General features: G+C 40.7%; 1 protein-coding gene across 3 annotated transcripts in view; it reads right to left on the bottom strand.

Annotated features, from left to right (window-relative positions):
* LRRTM4 (leucine rich repeat transmembrane neuronal 4) overlaps positions 1-18,496 on the bottom strand; it is a 397,419-nt gene extending 378,923 nt beyond the window's left edge. For 2 of the 3 annotated variants that reach the window (XM_071729320.1, XM_071729325.1), the window contains exon 1: positions 18,358-18,496. The gene's annotated coding sequence lies outside the window, so the exon portion shown is untranslated. The remainder of the gene's footprint in view (positions 1-18,357) is intronic. The other variant, XM_071729323.1, reaches the window with a different exon arrangement.
* Positions 18,497-25,445: the final 6,949 nt, after the last annotated feature.

Here is a 25,445-nt window from a genome sequence, read left to right as displayed (position 1 = left end):
TTTAAATATGGAAGAATCTTCTACAACAAAGATTGTACATATCTGTTGCAAGAATAGAGTATTAAAAAAAACCCTTATTAGAACCAACATTAATAGTTTGGCTAGAAGGTAGGGAAATTTAAAGTTAAGTCTGTAACTCCATCCTGTGGTATGTGGGTATTACAACATTTATTTTTTTTTAAGCCAGAGACACAAATATTTCTTGGTTCCACATTGTAATACCTAGCTGAATCACAATTTTCAAGGTTTCCTTTTAATGATCCTTCCTCACATGACCTAGATATGACAACTCTTGCCAAACTGTCTTTGCTCAGAGCTTTCTTTTGCAACTTCACTGGGGATCCTGAAGGAGAAGAGATATTGACTGAACTGGTACAGCTCCAGGGTTCAGACAGACAGATGTTCTTGTGGCAGATCACCACCACTCTAATTGTCCAAGCCCAGTTTCTGATTTAAATATTTACAGTGTTATTCCTGTTTATATGGAACAGCTTAACAGATGGAATTCTCTCCATCAACTTCAACACACTACTGGAAGAAATTCAAGCTACTTTTGAAGGAGATTCATATGAAGAAAATGAAATCCATGCCAACCTCAACAACTGCAAAACAAACCTAGCTCCTGATACCAGATCTCAGCATCTCTATATGCATCCTGGGAAGCTGAAAGGTTTTAGAAATCTGTCCTGACCTTAGGATGCCACTTCCATTTTTCACTTGTCTGGCATCATCCTTCTTCCTTTACAGCCCTTTCCAGCAGTTTAAATAAAGATGTCCAGCTTTGTACTGGGAAGGTCACTGAACAGACACACATCCCTGTCATGCTAACACTGTTCTCTGCTGGGGCTTGTGGCTGCTCAGCAAGGTAGGGGGGGACAAAGTTGACCCTGAAACATTTCAATTCCAGCAAGGTTCTTCAGAGCTCGCCTGTCAAAGCTCACCAGGAGTCTGACCATTGCTCATCCTGTCACCACTGCTGTTCTATATGCTAAGCACTATTTTTCTTGAAGTCCCAGAACAGAAATGTGAGAATGCTGTAATTCTAAGGAGAGTTTTACAGCTGCAGAAAATAGTAGCATGAACTAGAGGACTGGCAACTGAGAGACACAAAATGATCCTACTCTGATTTTCAGGGTAATACCTAGATACAGACTTTATTGTGGTGAGGGTCTGAGGTGTGCTTTGGTTCATGTCAGTACTGAAAAAACCTGCTAATAATATAATCATTTTTTTCCTAAATCAGCCTTTTCACTGATCTCAACACTTCTGCTACAAGACATCTGTTCTCTAAATGGCTGGGTCAGGTAAATATGTTGCTGCCTTGTAGCATAACCCTGGGGCTGGAAGTTACATGCTTCAAAGATCTACAGGTGGGGCAGTTCATGCTCCTTAATCTGCCTTGAGCAGAAACAATCGAGCCAGCTTAATGACCACGAATGGTTTTGGAAAGGTTCTGGCTGGCTTCATTCAGAGCTGATTAAAGCCAATTTGCATGAGCCCTGTAAGGAGCAGAGTTCTAGGAGAAGAGTCTCAGTGTGTGCAGTGGTAGCTGTCTGAGGGCAGGACATCCATTTGCACAGTTTGGGTCAGCAGAAAGGATTTGTTCATTTCCAGTCAATTTGCATCCCCTTAGAATACAGTGTGGAACACCCTCTTATTGAAGAGAGGGGGAAAAAAATCACTGCTGATGAAGACCAGAGTTGATTTCCCACCACCTCCTTTTCCCTTTAGCCTCATTTTGTCCAGCTGAGTCAAGTTCTTGGTTTTCTGCTTGTTGCAATCAGGTATGCAAAGCCCAACACTACTCATAGAGAAAAACTCAAAAAAAAGAATCCTGCTCACTACAACATATTGCCTTCAAATTTCTTCTTCAGGCAACTTCTCATCATCATTATTTTTAAGCTCTAAACAAACCTCTTCCTGAGAAGGCTCAGACTGACAGTGGAAGGCAGGTTAATCACAGATCTGTAAACCCAGGGGAATTTGTGTTTTAAGACAGACAAGCAAAGGGAAAAGCAATAGTTATACACCAAAACAAAGCAATATCTCTTGAAAGGAAACATCACAGCAAATAGCAGAGATTTTCACTAATGCAGACAATAAAAACACATCTTTTTTTCTTAGCTGAAAAAGAGGCAATCATATGTCTTGATTTTTCAAGCACAAGTAGCATATATTGAAAGAGTGGCTGTCAATTTAGCTGAAGACAAGAAGTGTCCTTTTATAGCAGTTTGGAACATGCATTCATGAATTCTGTATGAACAGAAGTGTCCTTGTTAGCTTATCAAGCTCCATTTACATTCAAAGCAAAGCAGAAATTCAAACATATTTTAGCAGTGGTATAATCAAGCACACATGAGCATATTCACTTCTCAAGCCAGCTCTGAAGGAAAGGCATTTTCAGAGGAGCAGCACAAAACACAAGCACACAGTTCACAGAGAGGTCCATTTAAAACCTGGCAGGAAAACTGGCCCAAATCAATAGGAATTTTAACATTAAGCTATTTGATTTCTAAGCCTCAACGAAGCACAGAGCTGTAGAAACAAATTAGCTTTCCAGAACTTTGAAGAAAGATGTGGAACATCCTGCTGGAAAACTTTTTGCCCAGCTTTGTTCTTCCTCCAAGAGTCACAAACAAGAAGGAAAGTATTTGAAAGGTGCTATTCCCAAAACTGTGGAAAAAGGGAATCATCAACATTAATAGCAGCTTTTAATATACCCTGCTTTAAAGCAAACTCCTTTTCCTTTACAAATAAGCAGCTCTTAAAGCACGTCTCGTGGATTTGAAAAAAAAAAAAATTAGAAAAAGTGAAAAATGTGATGTTCACACTTCACACTCACCAGCAGAAATACCTTGTGGAAAGATATCCATAGCTGAAAACACCAGGGCAAGTTATCCCTCAAGTTCTGCATACTTGAGGAAAAAGTAGCCTGCTTCAAACATGGCTTGGGCTCAACACAGTGCAGATTGTTGGCCCTACATCAGTAGTTCAGCAAACTGGAAACTGGAACTGCATTTTGATGCTAAGCTATCACCCCAACTAGATCCCTACCAGCATCATTTGCAATGTCAACACATGCTCCTAAACCTCTAGGATGATACAGTAAATATGAATCACTTGGGAGAATGTTTCCTGATCCCACATGCTGGGCAGGCACATGGATCTGATGTGCATCACTGAACAGATTATTTAATGGGAATGCCATACTTGGGGGGCACCAAGTTGTCATTTATTATCATTCCTTATCATTCTTTCCCTTAATTTCTTTTATGAGAGTTACTACTATCAGCCTCAGTAAATTGCTCTCAAATCACAACCATATAATCCACAGTCATTCTGATTTTAGTAGGTGCTGAAAACATCAGCTAATCTGGAGAGCTCTAATCTCTAATTTGTAATGCCAAGAGGACATAATGGGTCCCTCTTGCTTCCTATTTTTTCAGTTCCTCAGCACTGCCAACTAGCAAACCAGAACACAGTGTTATCTAGAAAGAACTGGATTCTATTATTAAGATGCAAAATTACAGGAGGATTATATGTGGTTTGTGTGAGTGGGATGAAGTGGGTGGGAACAGACTAATCTTAAAATAGTACACATCTGTGCTGGAGAGCCCAGCACTTCATCCTGGAGAGAGAAACAAAAAAAAAGGGAGGGGAAGTATTTAGCATTCATTCCAAAGTGTGCGCTGACTTAAGACCATCAGACATCCTAAAACTGGAAACCTAACAGAATAAGAAAGTCAGGTGTAATAGCTATGCCTGCTTTATTTTACAGTTCAGCTGACAATCAGCTGACAACTTTGTGATACCTGCAAGGTGGGTGAGGGTAACAAGAGTAGAGGAGAAGGAAACCAGTCTGCAGCCAGATTTCTCACCAGAACTCCCAACATGCAATTGTAGATTTTTTTCTCTTTCCTGTTCTCTGTAACAGTTTGCATTAATGTATTATTTTTCCTTTAATTCTGGACACGTGTGGAATAGATAGTTTTGTGAAGAGTATTATAAAATCTGTGGGGTTTGCCCACCTCTCCTCTCTGTTTTTATATCTTCAAAGCCCTATATATTCAAAGAGGAAAATTTACTCAACTTGTTTCTAGGTTGCTCTCTGCTTATTGAAATAAAAGTTGAAGTTATCATTTCACCTGTATTAAGTGGCAAGCCTCCTGCCTCCTTTCTCTCCTCCTTCCCTGCACACTGACCTCAATTACTCCCACAAATCAGATTAGCCTTGTTGACTTCCATCACTTCAATAATTAAGATACAGAATGATGAAACAAGTGCCTTGGAAGCAATTCTCCTCAGAGATCCAATAACAGCCCATTCTAATACATTTTGGCAGCAGTGTGTTTTCCCTGCATGAACTTTAAGGCACCTGAAGACATATTGAATTTGGCATGTTCTCAAGAAACCCTTCAGGAACCCTTAAGTGGATTCTCACCTTGGATTTCTTTTCATTTCCCTGGTTCAATGGAATAGGTAGCATGATGATTACATGAGCTGCTAGGGCTTTGTCTTTGCTTTGAATTCCCTTCCTGAGTGCCCAAAACAGAAGCCCAATGTTTTCAGGTCCTTCTGCAATTGCAGGATTTTTTCCTGGCTGCAACAGGGGGGAACAGTACCTGTTTTATCACTACTGCCACCCTCTTTTTTTTCTCTTGCACATCATGAGAATGGATCCATGTTCATAACAGAGGAGATAAAATTAATTAATTTCCCTCAGAAAATTCAGGATTAGGTTCTCAGATGGTATAAACTGTTCTAGTGTCAGAAACTTGGGAAAGGCTAAAGCAATTTGCTCATTAATTAAAACAGAGAATACCAAGATTATAAACCTAATGTTATTTGCTTTTGTTGTTTGGGTGTTCCTTTTTTATTTAAATTAATTTTAACAGACTTGTCCTCAAAACAAGTGAACTTTTATCTCCAGCCTCTCTGTTAGGAAGGTGTTTAAAACTACTGTTAAGCTTGTTCTAAGAAGGAACTCTAAGAAGGCTCCTTCTTGGTCCAGATTTGTACACTTATAATCATGTCAACCTCATCCTTAAGTTCTGTGTATTCCTCCTCTTCCCCGGTGTATTCTGACATGATGCATTACCACAGTTTTCTCTGATAAGTTAATGAAGCATCAATATTCTAATCTCCTCTTGTTAATCACTTTCTTGATCACCCTAAAAATCTCAGCTCTGCATCTGTTGCAGTTTTTCTTCTTTGAATACAAGTGCCTAGAATTGTAAACAATTTTCTGGATACAATTGCACCAGAACCACATACAGTACTCCTAGTTCTTTCCTATCTCAATTTCATCAAGATAAGAATTCAGCAACATCAACTGTATTACTCTGATTTATACAGAAATACAGATTCTTCTCCTTTCTACTCAAGGGCCAGAAACAAAACCTGTTTTTTTCTTCATACATATATATACCATTCAATTCTGATTCTGTTATCTCTTGCACAGCTGCAATGCTGATGTAAGAAACTACCCCTGCCTCCTGGCACTGAATTTATAGCAGTGTAAATTAAGCAATAACAGAAACCATCAGACAATCAGGACCCAGCCACACATGGCAAGTGCAAGATGAGGAACAGCCAGGGCTGGCCACCACCTCACCCTGTTCCCTTGTGTGCAGTCACTGGTAGCAGAGTGGAGGGGACAGAGCCTGACACAGCAGTTCCCTGATGCTGTTTCTGCTCCCTGGAGTTAGGTCACACCTACTGAGTACAATTGTGCCCTGGTCAGAGGTGTCCATGCCACTGCTCTCAGCTCCAGGAGCAGGAGCCACAGATCTTGAGCTGAAAGATCAAGCTGTGAAATGAGGGATCAGGCTTGATCTCCATTATAAAACATCTGGACAAGTTCTGCTACAATGCTGTGAAACACTTGGTGCCTCTGTGATACCTGTTTGACCAAATGAGTCCACAAGGGTAACCAGGCCCCAGAAGACAACACTGAAGCTGTTCTTAACATTCCTAAGCTTTTATTGTCAGGCTTCAGGAAACAAGAATCTCAAATGTGGAAGAAAGGGAAAAGCACACCACCACTTCAAATCCCTCTTTTACAGCAACATAAAGTGGTCATCTAATGCAATGCTATCATAAAATTAAATCATGCTCACTTGTCACTTTGTATGGTCTACGCCGACAGATTAAAAACTACATGGCAGAATGTAATTTCCCAAACTGAAGGTATAAGAGGAGTTTGAAATATCTTTCTCTGCAGTGTCTGCTCCTGGTAATAAAGCAACAGTCACAGTCGGATAGAATTTAGCACTGCTGTCTGCCTTCAGGGTACAAGCAACACTTGTCCTACCAGTGCCAAGGGAAACAGCGAGTGACAATTACAGTAGCATGCCAAGGTTATCTTTTTTCTTTAGAGAAATCCTGGCAGGGGGAGAGCTTTTCAAGTTTCAGGTTTTATAAATGTATAGTCGAGAGAAGCGAAAATAGTTTTTCCCCACTTCATTGTGCTTTCAAGTGCAGGGTACAGCTCTCACTGCAGCTGCCCAAGACAGAGATGCTGAGTGAAGCTCCACTGCTCACCTCCAGAGCACAAGACACAGCCCAGAGGCAGCAGTGTCCCTTCCAGCAGACACCACTGCAGCTGGGACAACCTTTGCTTCCAGAAGAATCATTCCCACCCAGAGCTGGCATGAAAATTAATTCTATATACAACCTACTGGAACAGGGGCTGTGTATGCCCAGAGAGGGATGGTGAGCAGGCTGAGTTATCTGCTCCTGCTACACACCTTCCATGCAGAGGCTGTTGTCAGAGGACAGGCAGTGGGTGCCAGTTTGGGCTCTCCCCCACAGCACAAAACCCCACATCCACAGAGCCACCCGCCAGCTCCGCCGGCCTCGGCTCCAAGGTACCTGGGGTGGTAAATCTGTTCTTGGATGTAAGCAGCAGCAGGAACAAATGGATTGCCAAAAACATCAGGGCTGCAAATACAGAAAAACTGCTTTGTGAAGCTCAGCCCAAAGCTTACTGAACCGAGCCACGAAGTGATACTGCTGGCATTTAGCTCCTGCCCATAAGTGATATTCAGTGATATTCAGCCCAGCACTGGGGAAGGTCGTGCAAGTGACTGGAAGTGGCACTTGGAAAGGTGAGAAATGATACATAATGGAGCATAAGTTTACCTATGCTTGGGTAGCTAGAGAGATACTTACCCTAAACAAACCTGCAGGAATTCTGCAGCTTTCCCAACAGTCACATGTATTAGAGCTGGCTGTGTGCTCTGGCACGAACTCTGAGCTATATTGATTAAAAGGGTCTAAGATTTATCAGACTTGAGAATGCACTCTAGCTGATTAGGGTTTCCAACTTCAAACCCAGAGTTGACACAAGTTTCCATATGTGATGGAAAGTGGCTGGTTTTCCTTTGTTCCCATCTGAAATTCCACATTAATTGTCTTAGTCCCAGGATTGGAAAAGCAGAAACATAGCAATTCAAAAATCAATTAAAGCCACTTTTTCTTCAGCAGAAGGGCACCTCAAGTCTGTCAGGACTATAGGAAAAGGTCTCCAGGACAAATGAGAACCAGAGTCTATAAACAGGCAATAAATGGGAAATTCAGGATTCTGGAACAATCATTTGTGATACTTCAAATCCTTCCCTATGCATAGGATAAGCTTCATGCTAATATTCTAGAACCTGTAATGGAACAATATGGAAAAAAATTACATCTGATATAGTAGCACTTGAACCAAAAGACATCTAGCAAAGAAGTAAACATAATTTTTTTCCTGGAAAGCTCTATTTCCATCAACATTTACAAATTTGCTCATTTTTCAAAGGAGTCATCAGAGGTAGGCATCCACATCTTGTGAATTCACTCACATCCTCAGCCACACCCTTAAGGTCTGAATACAAAACCAATTTTCAATCAGTGTAGCACTTGTGGTCAACTACATCAATAATTTTGTAACCCCAGAACAACAGCCAGAAATTATAACATTTTAAAGCCTAAGTAGCTGCATTTCAGGCAGGCAAAGAGCTCTTTATCAGTTTCAAAAGAAGAAACAGATTTCTGTGTGAGGCTCTATGCTTACACTGATGGTCCCTCCTTAATTTGGACTTCAAATATTGACAGCATTTCAAAAGGTTGTTTGGTTTTTTTTAATGCAACTGAAGATGGACTAAGAGCTACAAGATCCTTGCCTCTGCAAAAAGAATTAAGTTCTGGGAAGAAATACAGTTTAAAATTCAGATATAGAACACTCTCAGAAATACTTTATGAGACATTATCACACCCATTTACCCGAGCAACCAGACTGATGTGGTTTGGGTTTTAAATCTTTTTTACTGCTGTGATTAGTATCAGGTTCTCTGTGAACAAGCTTCCTGAAGCTGCCTACCTGCTGAGTGGTGTAAACAAATATTCTTTAACATTTAAAAAAATACCTTAGCATGTGAGAGAGGAAAATTATTAAAGCATTAAAAAACCCCAACCAAAACAAGCAACTTATGCCAACTTATGTGCTCCTTAAGCTGTCTCAGCACCTCAAAACTATACCAGGATGGTCAAGCAAGGTGCAGTGCCCCATATAACATGGGAACATCATCAGTCAGGCTCCTTTAAAAGTACAGAAGTCCAAGGTAAGGGGAAAAATTCACATCTAGATGAATCATTACAGACTGCAGTATTAAAGCACTCACACGTCTGTGAGGTGCTCTCCAAGCCTCAGCAGCATATGTCAGCCTAAAAATACAGACCAAAACAAAATGTTATCTTAATTTTTGTTGTTTACATTTGTTGGCAACTTTGAAAATATGAAGTGGGTTTTAATAGACCCTGGAGTGTCTCATTGATTCATTTCTCAAAATCTGGACCTCAGCATTCTCTTTGAGTCATCCCACTTATATTTAGTAACAAGCAAATGCCTTGTGATTCTCTTAAAAATAAAGATGAAGAGGCTTTAATCAAAGCTGTGCAGAAGAAACTATAACTATCCTACAGTTGTTCCCTTTGAAAATTCTCTTAAGATTAATTTTCAAGTGTCAGGGACCCAAAATAGTCCCTTTTGGAGATTTCTTGCATAAAAATGCTGAAAAAAGCTGAACTGCCATTCTTGGTGGCTCAGTGCAGCAGAGATGGCTCTGAGGCTTTACTGACCCAGCAAGGCAGTCAGCTCTTTTAATCAGCATTGTAAAAAGCCCCCACCTCCAGGCTGCCAGGCACCAAAAGCTGTAGACATGGTAATGGATAGATCTGAAGGAATTCCAGCCCCACAGACCCTCCCTGTTCCTCTTCCAGCCCCCTTTTCTAGCTAACTTCACTAGAAGCTCATCAAGATACCCACACATTTGCCAGCATAGTGATCATATTTCCACAAAAAAAAAACCCAAACACAAAAAGCCCCAAAAAACCACCCCAAAACCAAAAAACAAACCAGCTTGTGATCAGTCTTATCCAAAATCTGTATTTTTCCTTTTGCAGCAGTCACTCCAAATTTCATTAAGCTTTATATAAAATGCTGACAGGGCCACTACACGCATTGAAATGTTCTATAGGAAATACATTTTTACAGCAGAGAAGTATTTGTGGTGCCCACTTTATTCATTCATGTCTGTTTTCATTGCCCTAGGACATAGTCACTCTGACACCAGGCACCAAGAGTACAGGAATTCATTTATAGTAAAAAAAAAAAAAGAAGTTACAGGCAGCTGGTGCTGACCTAAGGAACCAAACACACATTTTCTCATCTCCATCCAGGTCTTCAGACTCAGAAGTGCCCTTTGTAGTGCATGTCCTTCCCAGATGTTTACCTGCTTCTCTTGGAACCACCCTGCAAATGCTTCTCCTCCATCCTACCACTGCATCTTGGCAATTCCAGCTGAATCCTGGCATTGTGGCCATCCCTCCAGATGAGAGCCCTTTTGGCACCTGTGTTCTGACTTCCAGCAGAGTTCAGAATAAGGCTTCTGGTTTTTTTTAGACAGCCTAAATCTGCTGCTAACTACAAACCAAGAATTGATTTCATCCATTTATCAGCAGATAATATTCAGGGCTGACAGAACATTCCTTTTCCCACTGCCTCAGCCCTTCCCTGCCACTCATTATCTGCACGGAGCACACGGGGACTGCTCTGCACCTCTGCATCTTGCCAGGCCTTTTGGGGAACCTAATCTGGCTTCAAACCCCAGCAACAAGCTGGCACTTGTCAATATTGGTATTGACAGATTGCCAATTCAGAGGAAGCCTGCAGGGACAGCCCTGTGGTGGGAGGCACAGTGGCAGCAGATGTACTCACAGCTGCAGCAGCCCACTGGAGCAGGCAGTACAGTGGCTCTTGGCAAAGCAGAAGCAACGTGGGGGGCTAGGTTGGCTCTTCCTTGTGTTTATATTTGCCTTCTCTTCATCTAATAAGGCAGGGAGACAGATGCCCTCTCCTAACAAACACAAGCTCAGCTGCTGATACCATCCAAGTAGTAAGGAATGCATTTTTAATCACCACATTCACTTCTTGGACTTCAAACACTGCCTATAGCTTTAACTGCACAACTGCCAAAAAGTTAGCTGCAAAGCAGTGAAGTTTCTGCTAACTAATTATTTCTTATTTTAAAACAAAACAGAAGCACCCTCTTGCATATCTCATGTATTCAAATTAATTAGATTTACAGTCCTGAATAGATGACCATACAGCTGTAAAAAATAAGATTCCTGTACAACTAATAAATTAGCTCAGTCATCCAATAAACCAAAGCAGCAAAAGTCTCTTTAGCTCTCTTATAAGCATAATTGCCATCCTTGCTCCAAATTAATGGCTTCTACCAAGTATTTAAAAGGCTATCAGAGAAGCTGGTTCAGATCTGCAAGGGTGAATAAGATTTTTAAGGGGAAAGAAAAAACAAAACCCAACAAATAAACACAAAAAAACCCCACAACACAAAGCCCTGGTCAAATCACAAAGCCTTGCAAGCTCCTAGAGGGTGCAACTCTGGGAAGAGCTGCCAAGGGTCAAGGGCACTGCTGGGCAGTGCAAGAGTCCCAGAGCTGCAGTCTGGGCTGCTGAATCCCTAACATGTCACTTCATAGTGAAATGTGATTGCACCTCTTGACAAAGCAGCAGAGAAGAGTGTGTGAGAGAAAAGCAGTGCTTGGGTCTTGCCTGATCATTTTAACCCTGAAACTTACTTATGAAATATTTCAAAATTTGGTTCAAGCCTTCCTTCTCCAAAAGTTTCAACACCCCCACCATCACCACAGTGAGATCCAGTGCAGAACACAGACTCTGTGTGTACTCTGTGAGAAGGTTCCAGAACGTCAATCCCCTATGCTGACATTTTCACAATTACCATCATATCAAATGGCTAAGGGAGAATTTTATTATTTTTTAATTCATCTTGTACTGCATTTATGCAAGAAGGCCCTAGGCCATTTGACTTGGTCCCTTGCATTCCCAGGATGCAAATAAACTGTCAGCATGATTTCTAACACAAGTTCCTGGCATAATTCTCCCACTGATTTTGGTCCTGTGTGTTCATTAAAAAGAAAAAATGGCAACTGGCTGTTTTCCAGTTATTCACCTACCCAGCTCTTAACCTTTGTCCCCTCACAGCTCCCTTCCCCCTGTGGCAAATGCAGTGACTTGACACTAATAAAACCCTGGACTGATCTGGAACTGGTCCAAACATCCCTTTCCATCACCCAGGCAAGGCCACTGGAAAACTCTGGTCCCAGTCTGCCCTGTATATTTCACCACTGCTGAACATCACCAGCCACAGAAGCTACTTCTGTACAGAAAGAAAAATATGAGAACACTACATATCATCATGGGCAATAAAACCAGCCATGTTTGGTCAATCATGGGATGTAAACCCACCTCAGGGCTACAGATCAGTGTTGCATTACATAAATGATCCTTATAATATCATTTAAAGATGTGCTTTAATCCCAAAGCACTACTCAGGCTATTACTTTCTTATGAGTGACTTCATAAATGGTGATTACCACTAACCCACTACAGTAAATAGGGAGAAACAGAGAGGTTTTATTTGCCCATAGCAGAACCATGGGAAAATACATGGATGTTTTATGCTTACTTAAGCAGTAATGATCCATTCTGAGATGTCTCACTGCCCTGAGTCTGCCCCTCAGGCAGGCTTCAGTCATTGCTGGGGCAAGGTAACTGAAAAGGCCAAGCTGGAGTTGAAGAGGAGGTATTTCACAGTGGTTAAGTGACTTTAATTGAATGTGAACTATGTCTTCCACATCCCACACCCCATTTACCTTGCTGGACCTGACTTCAGGTATCTATTTTCATTACAGCATATCCCTTCTCATTTTGTGCATCACAGAAGCTAATGTGCAAGAAAGAAAAAAAAAAAAAAAATCCTCCATAAAGGCAGCCTGGCAACAGAACAGATATGTAGAGGAATATAGGGTCTGACCATTTTTAGAAAATAATGAAAGTTTTTCTTTAACAAAGGCTGTCATGAAAAGGTATTTTTAATATGATAACTTCTTCATGCCCTAACTCCTCCATCAGCTGTGCTATTACAAATACTTCAACCTGAAACAAGTACTTTTCTAAAGGGCAAATCATCATCAATCATAATAGGAGAAAACATTCTTCTTAGTAAACCTTACTGGAAGAGGAAAAAAAACCTAGAAGTGTCAGCAGAACCAATTTTATGAATTATTTTTAACTGGTGCAGATGCATACCAAGAGACATCATCATAAAACTACCAGCTGGGTGCAAGAAACACTTTTAACATCTTAATATTCTGTAAAGCTGCTTGGCTCACTTTATACTCGCCTGAGGTTCAATAAAGATTTGGGTTTCTTTTGTTTTAAAAGAGCTTGTGCAGAAGTGAGAATCACCTCCTATTAATACCACACTCACACTTCTCAGAAGACTGGATATTTAACTTGGCCTCCACTCCCACTGAATTTGGACTGTGCATACACATTCTAAATAACCCAGATTATGCTCAACCTGTTCCTAATGGAAAAAAAAATCTTGCAAAGCTCTGAGTAACAGTTGTTTGGACTGCAAGAGCTGCAAGCTGTATCAGAAGACATCACCTTTCATGGCAAAAAGAAATTATCATCAGCATTAAAATCTCAGGCTACTGGCTAAATGCAAACAAATACCAAACTACAGCTACTGTATGACAGATTTTTCACACCCAAAATAAATCATGTGGACTCTGTTCCCTCAGAAACTGCTGCAAATGTAGAACATCACCAGAGGAAGCCAAGCAGGGTCATTTTCCTCCATGATCTGTACCACAAGAGAAATGAATGTCACATTTGTGGCTTAGCAAGTCTGTGTTTTAGCAGCTTAAGGTAATTTGAAACTTCTCACCAGGCTGTGTAGCCACACACACACTCCAGCCCTTTCAGCTTTCCCTAATCACTTTGACATTTCCAATCACCAAAGTGCAGTGTACTGAGTCATTTATACAGGAATCAGACAGCAGACATGCTTTTGCATCCTACTGATGGGTAAAAATACTATCCAACTCCTTCTCATATAAAAGTGATGATAAAAGAACAGCTCTGACAATTTGGCTTCTCCAGCTAAACAAAACCATTTACCCACAGTGCTAAATGGACAGCAAAGGGTTTTGAAGGATTCTCCTACAGCCCTGTTAGCTGCAGCTGGCTCATGCTTTATTCCTCTACCAGCACCTTGTGCCCAGGAACACATTAAACGTGGCACTGATACAACAGAAGCTGAGGCAGAGCTCCACTGATCAAGTGAACGTGTCCTGGACACAATGGAGTGGACAATAGATCCCAACACGCTGCCTCCTGTAACACACAGCCTGGGTTTGAAAGGAGCTGAGGTCCTTCCTGCTTTTCTAAAAACTGACCCTTACCCACAAACACAATTTCTCTTCAGCAAAGCACTCGAAATACATCAGTGGGAGGCTGCAAAACCTGCGTGCTAAATGTGCCAGACCAGAAGGCTAAATCAAAAACTCAGTGGAAAGTCCATATTAACACCATTCTCAATCTGCAGCAGAAAGCATTGCCTGTCTGAAGCATGTTAACCACAGCAGAAACAGAAAAAACACCTCTCAACTCTTTGGAGTTGCAGGTGAAAACTTGGCAGAAATTTTTGAAGGGTTTTGAGATCTTCAAATGAAAAATGCATCAAAAGAAATAACCCAAACCAATCAGTGCATGCACACAGGAAAGACTCTCCCTGGGTGTAATGATTTTGGGTCAGGTCCTCTCAGACTCTCACACAAAGGGACACAGATCCAGTTTTCCTGGTGTTACAACAGAAGCAGAGGGGGTACACAACCCCCAGCTGCAGTGCTGTGCTGTCACTGCAGAGGTGTCTGTGCAAGGCCTCTCCTTCCCAGTGATCACAAAGCCAGCAAAACCTGCACCAAGGCACTGCCACGGAAACGACATTTCAGCTAATTACCAGGCTAGGAGCAGCTAATCACACAGCACATCAGTCACTTGAAAAAGTCACCCTGAATGCCAAGGGTATAAATTAGCGATCGAAATATTTACATTTTTTGAAGATGCACTCTGCCCCAAAGGGTAAACAGAGTGAGCTACTGACAATTTCTCCAGGTACCTCTCTCCTGAGAGAATAAAAGCAAGCAGAAAGTGCAGCTGCTCAGGCCCCCACCATTAGAGCTATTCAGTGCATCCTGTCCCAAATCCAAGTGCAGAGGCCCCATGCCAGGCAAAAGAGCTCCATTTAATATTACCTGCATCCTAATGGGCAGCCTGCAAAAACACTCAGCAACCCAGTGTTCAGATTCTGTCCTTATTATAATATCAGAACATGATCCTCTAACCCTGGAAAGCTCTTTTGTCTTGCATGAAATCACATCACCTTAAAGGCAGCTGGGCATCGATGCTTAAACATTTATTCTCCATTGAAAATGTTCCATTTTCTAATAAAAAGATTTTTCAACTAATTGTTATCTCTCTGCATATTTAAGAGGAGCATTAATTACATTTTAAATAGCTCCCAACAAATATTCCATATCCTCCCAGATTCCTTATTATCTAGTAAATTAATCCTCAGCCTTTTATCTGGCTTAAGGTTAATTGATATACAACTCAATCTCATTTCTTCCTAAAGAAATAAAGCACTACATGTTCTCTATTGATAGGTAGCTAGCTCCTATTCACATTATCTATTATTTCCATAGACAGTTACCTGAATCCTTCTCCCTCCAATATCCTATTATCAGTCTTTGTGTATTCAAGAATCACCTGATTTCACCTACAAATTCCTACACACTTCATCCTGCAAATAATTATTCCAGAACCAGCACTAAGGCTACACAAACACAACTGCAGAGTAAAGAACAGTCTTTAAAAAGTAACAAAGCACCAGGAAAGAAGGAGCTGTGGGCTCTGGGGTTAAGGAACTGGTGCCCATGAGGAATGGCTGCAGGACTCTGGATAACAGAGGAACCTGGTGAGGTTCAGTCTGCTGAGGTCAATTTTTTTTTTCTGTCCCTAAGGTAAGTTAACCCCTTCAGAGCAAAAACTTCTCAGGGAAAGACACCACCAGGCTGCCTGCAGAGCACAGCAAAGACTGTTTCCTTCTGCCCTTTGCTGATCACCTTGCCATACAGTTTTCTGTCAGCATGTGTGGGCACATCTACTACTGGCCATAAATACCTGGGGAATTTATTACCTGTGAGAGGCTCAAGCAGTTTTCTGGCACTAGATACTGTATCTCACTGGTGTGTGCATGTGTATAAGCACAACCTATAGCTTCTCTTAATTATTTATAGACAAACAAGTAATTAAAATTTTTATTCTGCCCATTTCAAAGGCTGGAAGAAAAATCTGCTTTATTCTTTCATCAACAAAGCTGCTGCCCAACCTCATAACTCTGTCTGCATGTTGTAAAGAACTGTGTAAGTGGCTCCTCATCAAACACACTTTGCATTTTATGTGATGTACTGAAAAAGTAAGTGCCTTAGTGACTTCTTCCAATGTCAGAGCAGGAGAGAGCTCGCCACACAGAACCCTCTGCATCTCATAAACCCCACGTTTTCCAAAATACTCAACAAAAACATGAGCAAAGATGTAGGATCAGGAGATGTCTGCCCAGCACTGGATAAAAGGACTCCAGGGTTGGGTGGAAGAATGAGCAGCTCAGCACCAAGAAACCCAAGTTTTGTTCTTGACTTTCAAAAGTTGTGAGAGTCTGGCTTAATCTTGCTGAGCACTCATGGTCTGTCCAAATCCTGTGAAGGTGACAGTGGAAGGCAGATAATTTATCATCACAAGATGGGGAACCAGGGCTTTTGGTTCCACCCAACACAGAACCAAGAGGGAAGCATTTTTATCACCTATAAAGGAAATAAAAAGGAGGGTAACAGAGTAAGGAGAGGTTATTGGATAGTTAAAGATAAATTAGTAAGGCTGATAGGAAGGTGGTTTTCTTCTTCAAAGTAATTCAGTGATGGAAACAGTGTGAGTCAGTTATTTTCCCTTCAGATCAAAAATTTCCTCCGGTGATTCAGAGTGTCAGAAAAATTTAAAAATAGGCAAAAAACTGAAGCCCTGATAGATAGTGCTTCAGCCATAACACCACCTGTCTTCTCAAACGAGTAGGACTGGTCTTTCACAGAAATGTTTTCCCACTTTGACAGCATTAAAAAGAAAGTGCTCTGGTACCTAAGTCAAATGCCAAAAGCAACACTTCTTCCAAGAACTGACACACACCAAAACAATGTAACTCACAACAATATTTTTTCTCTAAGAAAAAATCCACAATCACTATAAAATATCACACTAGCCTCCTAAATTACAAGTTCATAAGTAGCCCAGAAAAGAATGGCTGGAGAAATGACATTACTCAAAGTAAGCTGAGCTTCTCTATTACACATCTGCATTAGACTCCTCAAATGTCTCATCAAGTGGTGAGGTGTTAATAATTTTGCCTGTTCACCCGTGCCAGTTGATGGAAGATAATCAGCATTTAACACAAGTGCCCCAGTGCAGAGAAAAAGTGATTTACAGGTAAGAGAGGAACTGTGCTTTTACTAATTATGCTAAGGAGAAAGCTGCTGCTCTGCATTTGCTGGCTCTGGAAGAACACTGCACTATTTCTTCAGCTGTGAAGTTTGCTTGGCAATATTTCTTTGAAGCACTATGAATTTAATCACATCAAAATGTCAGCAAAGAAAAATGAAACACACACAGGTCTTTTTCCCTGGATTGATATTTAGCAGAAGAAATGGATGTTTTCTTAAAGAGGCAGGGGGCTAAATAAGGTTTTACACCTTTGTTTTCACCTTTGGGCTCAATTTGGATTACGCTCTGTATGAATATAAATCACAAGCAGTTTTATCATACTCAGTACAGCTTAGCTGCAGCTGATTTCTTCTCTGGGCTTGTTTCAGTGCAGCAGAGATATTAAATGATGGCATTTCTACTCCAGTGGGTACCCAAGGTCCCTTCACACAAGGGACAGGGCTCAGTACATCTCCCCACATCAGGAATGGCCCGAAGGACGTGGAATCAGTAATGCCAAAAATTGCTGACTCGACCTCACAGCAGCCAACAGCCATGAATCTTGGTTCTTTCCAACAACCCCCAACCTCCAAAGCAAAATAACCTATTTTAAATATTCACTCTCATGCCAAGAGGTGCCTGTGTTAGACACTATCACCATTAATATGCAAGCAGTTATTTCCAAGAGCTACAAGCACTGTGAAGAAAGCTGACACGCAATCATACCCACTAAGCAGAAAATATCAGAAAGAAAACCATGCAGCACAACTGTGCATAACTAAAGAATAATGCTTCTTCCAGCAAGCTGCAGTATCTCCAGCAGCATATGAATTCCCTTCCCACCCCTATCTCATTCTACATCTAATCATGACATTAACCTATACCCCAGCAATTTAATGAGCTGTGCTGAACTAAATACATCCCTCAAAAAGCAGGTAGGATTAAAGGCAGTTGCTCCAACTAGAATTGTAATTAAAGTGAATTTATATTAATCCAGGAAAGCTAAAGGAAGGGACAATGATTCATGAGCAATATTCCTGGCATTTTCAAGAGGCATAAAAATCATTAAAAATTAATAACAAAAAATTATTAGCTAGGAAAGCAGCCATAATTGGATAAGCAATCCAGTGTGTCTTTAGGGCATTTGGTTCCTACAGAGGAGAAAAACCCAGATAACTTTTGAGGAAAATAAAACACACATTTGCAACCTTAAATTTTTTGTCATGAAAATCATGAAATGGTGCTACTGACATATACATACTTGCTTCCCTATTTGAAGTGACTATAAAACACATCACAAGCTCTAATTACTGAGGTATCTGAGGAAATTCATTGTTTTCACAAAATTCTATTTAAATGCAATTCTATTTAAACGTAAGAAAAGGGTTTCTTACTGTGAGGGTGCTGAAACATGGGAGTAAGTTGCTCTTAGAGTCTTCTCTCCATTGTTGGAGATCTTCAGAACCCAAATGGACAACCTGTTCTTGACCTTGCTTTGAGCAGGACAATCTCCAGAAGCCTCTTCCAGCCCCAGACTTTCTGTGACAAACAGATACAGTTACCACTGAGTGACCTTCAAGGTACCACAGAGCAGTATGTAAACCAAAACCAACAGTTCACTTTGCCAAATATTCACCTTTCAGCTTTATGCTTGCCTTGATAGGTCATATCCAGTTGAAAAGCATTTGACTTTGCCTTTAAGTGAGTGTGTACCTTCACAGAGCAATCAATTTGTCCTGTAGACATATTTATTGGTCCCTATTCTCTGTAATTAAACTCAGCAAGAGCAATGACAATACCTTTAGTGTTCATTCTTTGAAAGTTGTCCTCCAGTTCCTTTAGTCTGTCTGAACAGATGGAGTCTTGCACTATCACCTTGCAAACTTTTTCTTTAGCTATTAAGCCACAGCAGACTTTAGGAGGAACAAATTAAATGCAGCAAATGTTTAATAATTGCTGCCACTTATTTCTTCAGAAGAGTTTTGGGCTCATGAATAAAACAGGTTCATAAAAGGCTGGTTTCTGGCAAGACAACATAAACTGTCACCCAGAGTTCAACATCTTGCATGTGCAACTAATCTGTGCTGGTAACATCTTGCTATGTCAGCCCAGCAGAAATCCCACTGAACCAGGAGCCCAACCCTAAACCACAGGTGAGTCAGCAACGAGTCAAATATTGCATGGTTCTGCTGACAACAGTGCAATTCAGCTCTTCTTCAGTCTATAGATCAATTGTCAGGACTGAAGAACACTGCAAGTGCCAAAACTCCTGTCACATGGTGAGCTCTTATCTGTAAGATTACTGGTACCAAACTTGGTAAGGCTATTCATTAAATCAAATAATTACCAACAAGAGGGCATCCACAGCTTGGCTCACTGTCAAAACTGGGTGTTTAATGAGAGATGCAGATGATAGTATCTACTCCAGGCACAAGTGGTATTTCTACCTTTGTCTGAATAAAGCTACTTAAATGAATAAAGATACTAAAGTGGAATTAAAACCTTTATCACAGCCACTTTTATTGTGAGGGAGAATAAGTTTACTGAAGTCAATGAAAATACAGGAACAATATGGAAAAGAACTTATTTATCTGTAGGATGCTGAATGGTAGACAATTTCTCCCATTATGAAGGAAGTTAACACCATATCCTCTCTGTACATAGAATTTCAGCTTTACTTTTGCTGAATTTCTGTAGTGCAATAGCTAAGACAGCTCGTACAACAAATTAAAAAAAAATCATGAATAGTTGATGGTTTAGCCTTTCATACATGAAATTACAAGATGAGTAAATAGGAGTAGGACTGAACCCTACCTAAAGCACACAACATAAAACACAACTACCAGGTTACCAAAATTGACAGAGATTGTTTCTAATGGCAAAAGAGGTCAGGCTCACCTCTTGCAGACAGCTTTTCTAGAATACAGATATATCAGTTGTCTTCCCAGGTTACACATCACATATGTCACTCTAATTTAAAGGAAGGTGAGGATACTTGGTCCTATTCTAGACAAGTTTAACTACAGCTTATCAAGAGGTAGTCACTGATCAAAAACCACAATGTGCTAAGGTACAAAAAGAAATTCGTAAAGTAGTTCTGCACTAAACCCAATTAAGTTTATGGGGTCTTAGCATTGGCTTTAATAGGATTTAGATAAGGCTTTAACCTCAGTGTGACTTAGGCCACATACTCCAGCAGACAGCTAAATTGGTTCTCTGTGTATTGGCAACCAGAATCCAGTCCTGATTGATGGGCAAAGCTCTTCCTGCAGTGGTCACCACAGTCCAGAATTTTCAAGGAAGAGAGGAAGGAGAGAGGCTGGAGCACAGCACAGCCTTGGAGTGCTTGCAAGAATTTCCTGGCTCTAGTTTTTTGGTTTTTTTTTCTCAGAAAAATAAATGGTTACCTGTAAAACACACATTAGCTAAATCTGCTGTGGGTTTAAATTGAATCAGGACTCTGACAATTAACAAATCCATTTAACATATAGACTGCTGCTAATAATGAATGCTTTTGAATGAGGAAGGCAACAACTTCCTTACTAAGACTTATTTCATTCAGGGATGTACCACAACTCTAACTCTCCTGATTTCCAGGGTAAATGTATTACCTCCCATCATCACACAGCTGCTACTTCACTGCCTCTGTTTCACCACCACCAAATAGTAAAAGATATTTTCTACTTCAAGTCTTCAATAAGCAGACACTAGCCCAGGTTTAGAGCACATAGCATTGACTGCTGGCTGTTAGCTTCTCACATGTTCATAAATGATGTATTTATAGATATCTCATTCCTCCAGAATGATTTTGAGACAATTAAAGACATTTTCTTCTTCCCTATGTTTAATGCAGTAAATATTGGTGAGATCTTAAGGAGAGGTGAAATGTAACACCCTTGGAGGTCTATTTTGGTCCCATAAGTGTGCTGGAGACTCACACAGATGTTATAAACTTTGTACCAAATTGGAAAACACTGATCTGAGCAAACAGGCTGATGGTGCAGTGGCTGCACAGACACAGGAAGCCAGGCTCTTCCTCCACCATGCAGAGAGTTCCCTCACATGTAGCATTCCCTCAGTTTTAACTTAGATCTCCCACCTGGCATGAAGCTCACATTATCAGCTTTCATAGGCAATATTTTCTGGTGCCTCTGTACTACACAGGGTCACCAAACTGGGCTCCTTCACTTCTCCTCAGTACTTAACAAGTTACCTTTTGAATTAGAAACTGTTTACAAATACTGGAGAGTCCCTTATAAATATTCTTCTCCGGGCATCTTCCTGCCTGGAGTAACTACTACAAGCTCACGTAATTCTTTCTGTTATTTCCCATTGAGGTAAAATTTGCTGAAAAAACATTCAGCCAAGACAATTAAAAATAGTGCATAAAGGGTATCTTTGGCACTCTGGAATGCTGTTGACAAAATTAAGACATTGCTTACAATCACACTCCTAGTAATTTATGCAGCTGGTAGATGATGCCAGCACAGGCCATGCCAGCTCTGCTAATGAAACCAACATCAATTTGACAGCAGAAGGATGGTGGATTTTGAAAACAAGCACCAACAGTTTGCAGGTGGTTTAGGCAGCTATAAAATCTGATTTATAGGGGCTTTTTAATCCCTATTTTAATTCACCTTGTGGGAATGCACTGTAATAAAACATCTTGCCACGTTACAAATGCCAAGCTGTTTGAGACCCAAATCCAGTGAATTCTATACATTTGATTGCAATTTTCATTTGTTTGTATTCCAGCTACACACCCTCCCCACTCTCACCCATAATCTCAGATAGAGGTTTCATTTTCTTGGCATACACATTTACATTTTAATGTATTAGAGAGCTGAAATAACGGAGGCACAAGTTGGCTGTAGTTGAAATTTAGCTGAAATTATTGTTAAGTGGCTGTAATTTATGCAGCCAGAGTTGTGTATGGAGGCACGTGGCTGCTATCACTTTCACTGCAGCACCATTTCTGCTCCAAAGTAATAGGCAGTTGAGTGCTCCTTGGTGTCCTGTCAACATAAAACTGGATAGCCCAAAGGGGACCTTTGAAACACTCTTTTCAACTTGGCTGTGCAATATTACTGTACTGCACTGGAAAGATTCATAATAAAAAACATGGAATATGGAAAAAAAAAAAAAAAGGATTAATTTTAAAGAGGCAACTACACAAAACATCCTACTTCACAAATACAAATTAGTATCTGATCTGCCTTCTATGCTGAGCTGCCAGCACACAGTAGGACTTCTGCTTCCTGCAACATTTATACTCCTGCTGTCTACTGCAATTGATTCAGATGAGCTACTACTGCTGCTCTTCTCCTCTGCAAACACCTTCACAACAGAGAGGGATGTCAGAATTAGATTTTATTCTATTCTGTAACTGCTGATCTCAGTAGGAATTAATGCGTTTGAAAAAGAACCACATATTACACCAGATCAAGTTTATTTAAAGCACATGAGAAGAAGAGGATTTGTATAATCATATAAACTCAAAAGTGCCAATGTGTTCTTCTCAGCACTAGATATAAAGTGAGGAAAAAACCAAACAAACAGAACACGAGATCTCTCTGGGACTGTTAAAAATGTTAGCTGAAAACAAGTTCTCTTCTCATGGAGAAAAGGAATTAGAATGCTTTAACTCAACCTCAGCATCACGTAGGTTCCTGAAATAGAGGTGTTGACCCTGTCTGATCTTGGGGACCAGCATGATCACAAATCAGTCTGGGTGGCCAAAAAATTATTTGTCATAAGCAGATTTTACACAGTGACAAGGTTTTATTGTATAGAAGTTGAGAAAAACTGAGTTACACTCAGAAAAAGAAACACAGTAGCAATTCTATAGGGCAAAATACTACAAAGTGTATCCAGAGAAGCTCCTAAAAACCATTCTGGGAGGTGGGAGAAAAGATTATTTTCCTCATCCTCTGCTTGCTAAACACATGCTCTGTTGAGGCTCCTCATTTCCTAAGAGCTTAAAAGGAGATATTAACCAAAGAGCAGGGTGGCAGCTACCCCTGAGAACTGAGCTCCAGGCCAGGGAGACACTGTCTGGGATCCTAAAAGGTACCTAAAAGCACAGGAAACAATTCTCTCTGTCTGCCTAACAGCCAGAGAATTAGCAGATCTGGATTAGATCAGGATGTGAACCTTCTAGTTTGAAGATCTTTATTTTCTTCTCATGCATATTTAACACATATAAAAGTACTGGACAAAGTGAAGTAAAGCAGACCCAAGTGAAATTAGGAGTACTCCCACAACACTCCTGCAATATTAAGAAATATTTTCTATAGACTTCATGCATAACAAGGGAAGAAAAAAGGAACTTACTGTGGTAAATGGCACCCAAACTCACACTGTAGGTCACCAGTGCCAGTCATATTTTAGTAGTTCCTAAATAAGCAACAGGGACCCATCAGGTTCACATGAGAAAAGACTGACTAAATGCCCATTTTCTTACAAAACACAGGCTTTTCTAGCACAAATACCAAGGATCTACTTTCATCCCAAATATGCTTTCCAAAGCACTTACACCACTTCACAGACTGCTCTCCAGAAGAACGATCAGCCTGGTTCACCAAAGACCTCCAGACACCACCACTCCAAGGCTACAGCAGACACAACTTCTCTCCCCCTGAAGCACACGTAAGAAACCTGAACAGACATTACCTTCCAACTCATGGGTGGCAGAAACACTGCAGCTACTGTCACAAAGTTGGAGGGCACGAGCAACCCTCACCTCCAGCACCTTCCCTGCTCCTCCTGGGGCACTAATTAAACAGCAATTTAGTGAATCAGCAGCACCTGCTGAAACCAAGCAGCTGCAGCACCTGGGTTTTCCCCAGAGGTCTCCTACCTCACTGCTAATTCAGCCAAATCCTGTTTAGTTTCTGTAATTTGGTAAGTGCCTTTTGAACAGTTACAGCTGCATAAGCCCTTGGGTTTTAGTGCTTTGTACATCACTTTAGTTTCTTATCCTTTGGGCAACTACTTCCCTCATTTTATTTTTTAATTCACTGCATGTTTACCTGCTAGACCACACTGGCCCCACTGCTACTTTTCCAATGAATTATGCCATAGAAGATATTGTCAGTGTGGCTCTGCTAACAAATAAATCAAATTGCTGCCCAGCTCCCAGCAGAGGCTCTGTATGTGACTGCCACAATGAGATCCTCACAGCAAATTAAACAGAAGAGAGCTGGGAGTAGCCACTGCATAACTTAGCACCAGAAGGCAGGAAGAATGATGGAACAAAGCAATGAAGAAAATCAGTTCCTTAACTGTTCTTGAACACTTCCTAAATCTGCAGACAAGAAGTTATTTTGCCTTGGTCAGATGGACTATTTAAAAGAAGAGTCCACACACACACACGTGCTCTACAGGTCTCCTATTACCACAGCTATTTATTTAAGAACAAGGCAATAGTGTTCCTGCTAGCAAAGGTTATTGTTTTGTACAGAAAATACATGAACAATTTTTTTCATGAGAAGGAGGAAGTGAGTGGAGAACTGCCATGGGTGCTTTGTCACCACGTGGCAGAGCTGAAGGCTGGTTTTCACAACAATTCACTACAAGTCCTTGTATTTGTTAGCACTAATTATGCATTTCTGAACAGGAGGACCAGAACCTGGTCAGCTTTGATGTCCTCTAAGTCAAAGGGCCTTATACTCTTCTTAAACTTAAATAGATGTGGAAATGACTGCTAATTTCCTGCCATTTCTGTGGATCTCAGCAGCAGCACTGGTTTTTAAGGGATAGGAAGTCAGAAGAGGACAGGCAAAGGGCATCTGTTAGTATTCTCCAGTCCAGTAACAGGAAATTATAGGTCACTTGAATTACAGCTAATTAAACTTCTGATAATTAATTTGACATCTATATACATCCATACCCATCAGAGTATTTGCAGCTGAAAGGCTTCAGGGCTTTGCTCCTGGTGTTGTATTTAGTCTGCAGCCCATTTCACTCTGTGTGTGAATCAACTCTGCCCTGGTCAATGATGAGGAGAAATAAGAAGCTTGGACTTCTCCAGAAAGACATCAAGGATGAATCTGAAGCCTCAGTTTGACAGTGGCTGCACAACTGTGACATTTTAGGGGCCTTTGCCACTGCAACTTCTAATATTCAGCCATATACATCCTGCAGAGCTTGGCACCAGGGTGCAGGTACATTGTTCAGAATCCTCAGATTCTTCTGTCCCCAAGTGAACAAAGGAGAATGGAATTACAACTTACAATCTCTTTACATTAAAGCCACAGTGACAAGTAACTTAATTTTAGGAAAAACCTACTCATAAATTAGGTGTGCAAGGTCACCAGGGCTACCAGCTCCTTGTTAAGACCCATATGAAGTGCAAGGCATTTTTAAGTACAGGTCAAAATAAAGAAAAGCAACATTTTAGCCTTTTGAATATTTTTTTGCCAACCAGCACAACCGTTTTTACTGTCTGCCACTCTATATTAGGAAAAAAAAAATTACAAAA

This window comes from Heliangelus exortis, chromosome 30 (genome assembly GCF_036169615.1).
Source record: "Heliangelus exortis chromosome 30, bHelExo1.hap1, whole genome shotgun sequence".
In the NCBI taxonomy this organism is placed as follows: domain Eukaryota; kingdom Metazoa; phylum Chordata; class Aves; order Apodiformes; family Trochilidae; genus Heliangelus; species Heliangelus exortis.
The sequence above is the reverse complement of the archived record's forward strand: the minus strand, read 5'-3'. Positions and strand labels throughout refer to the sequence as shown.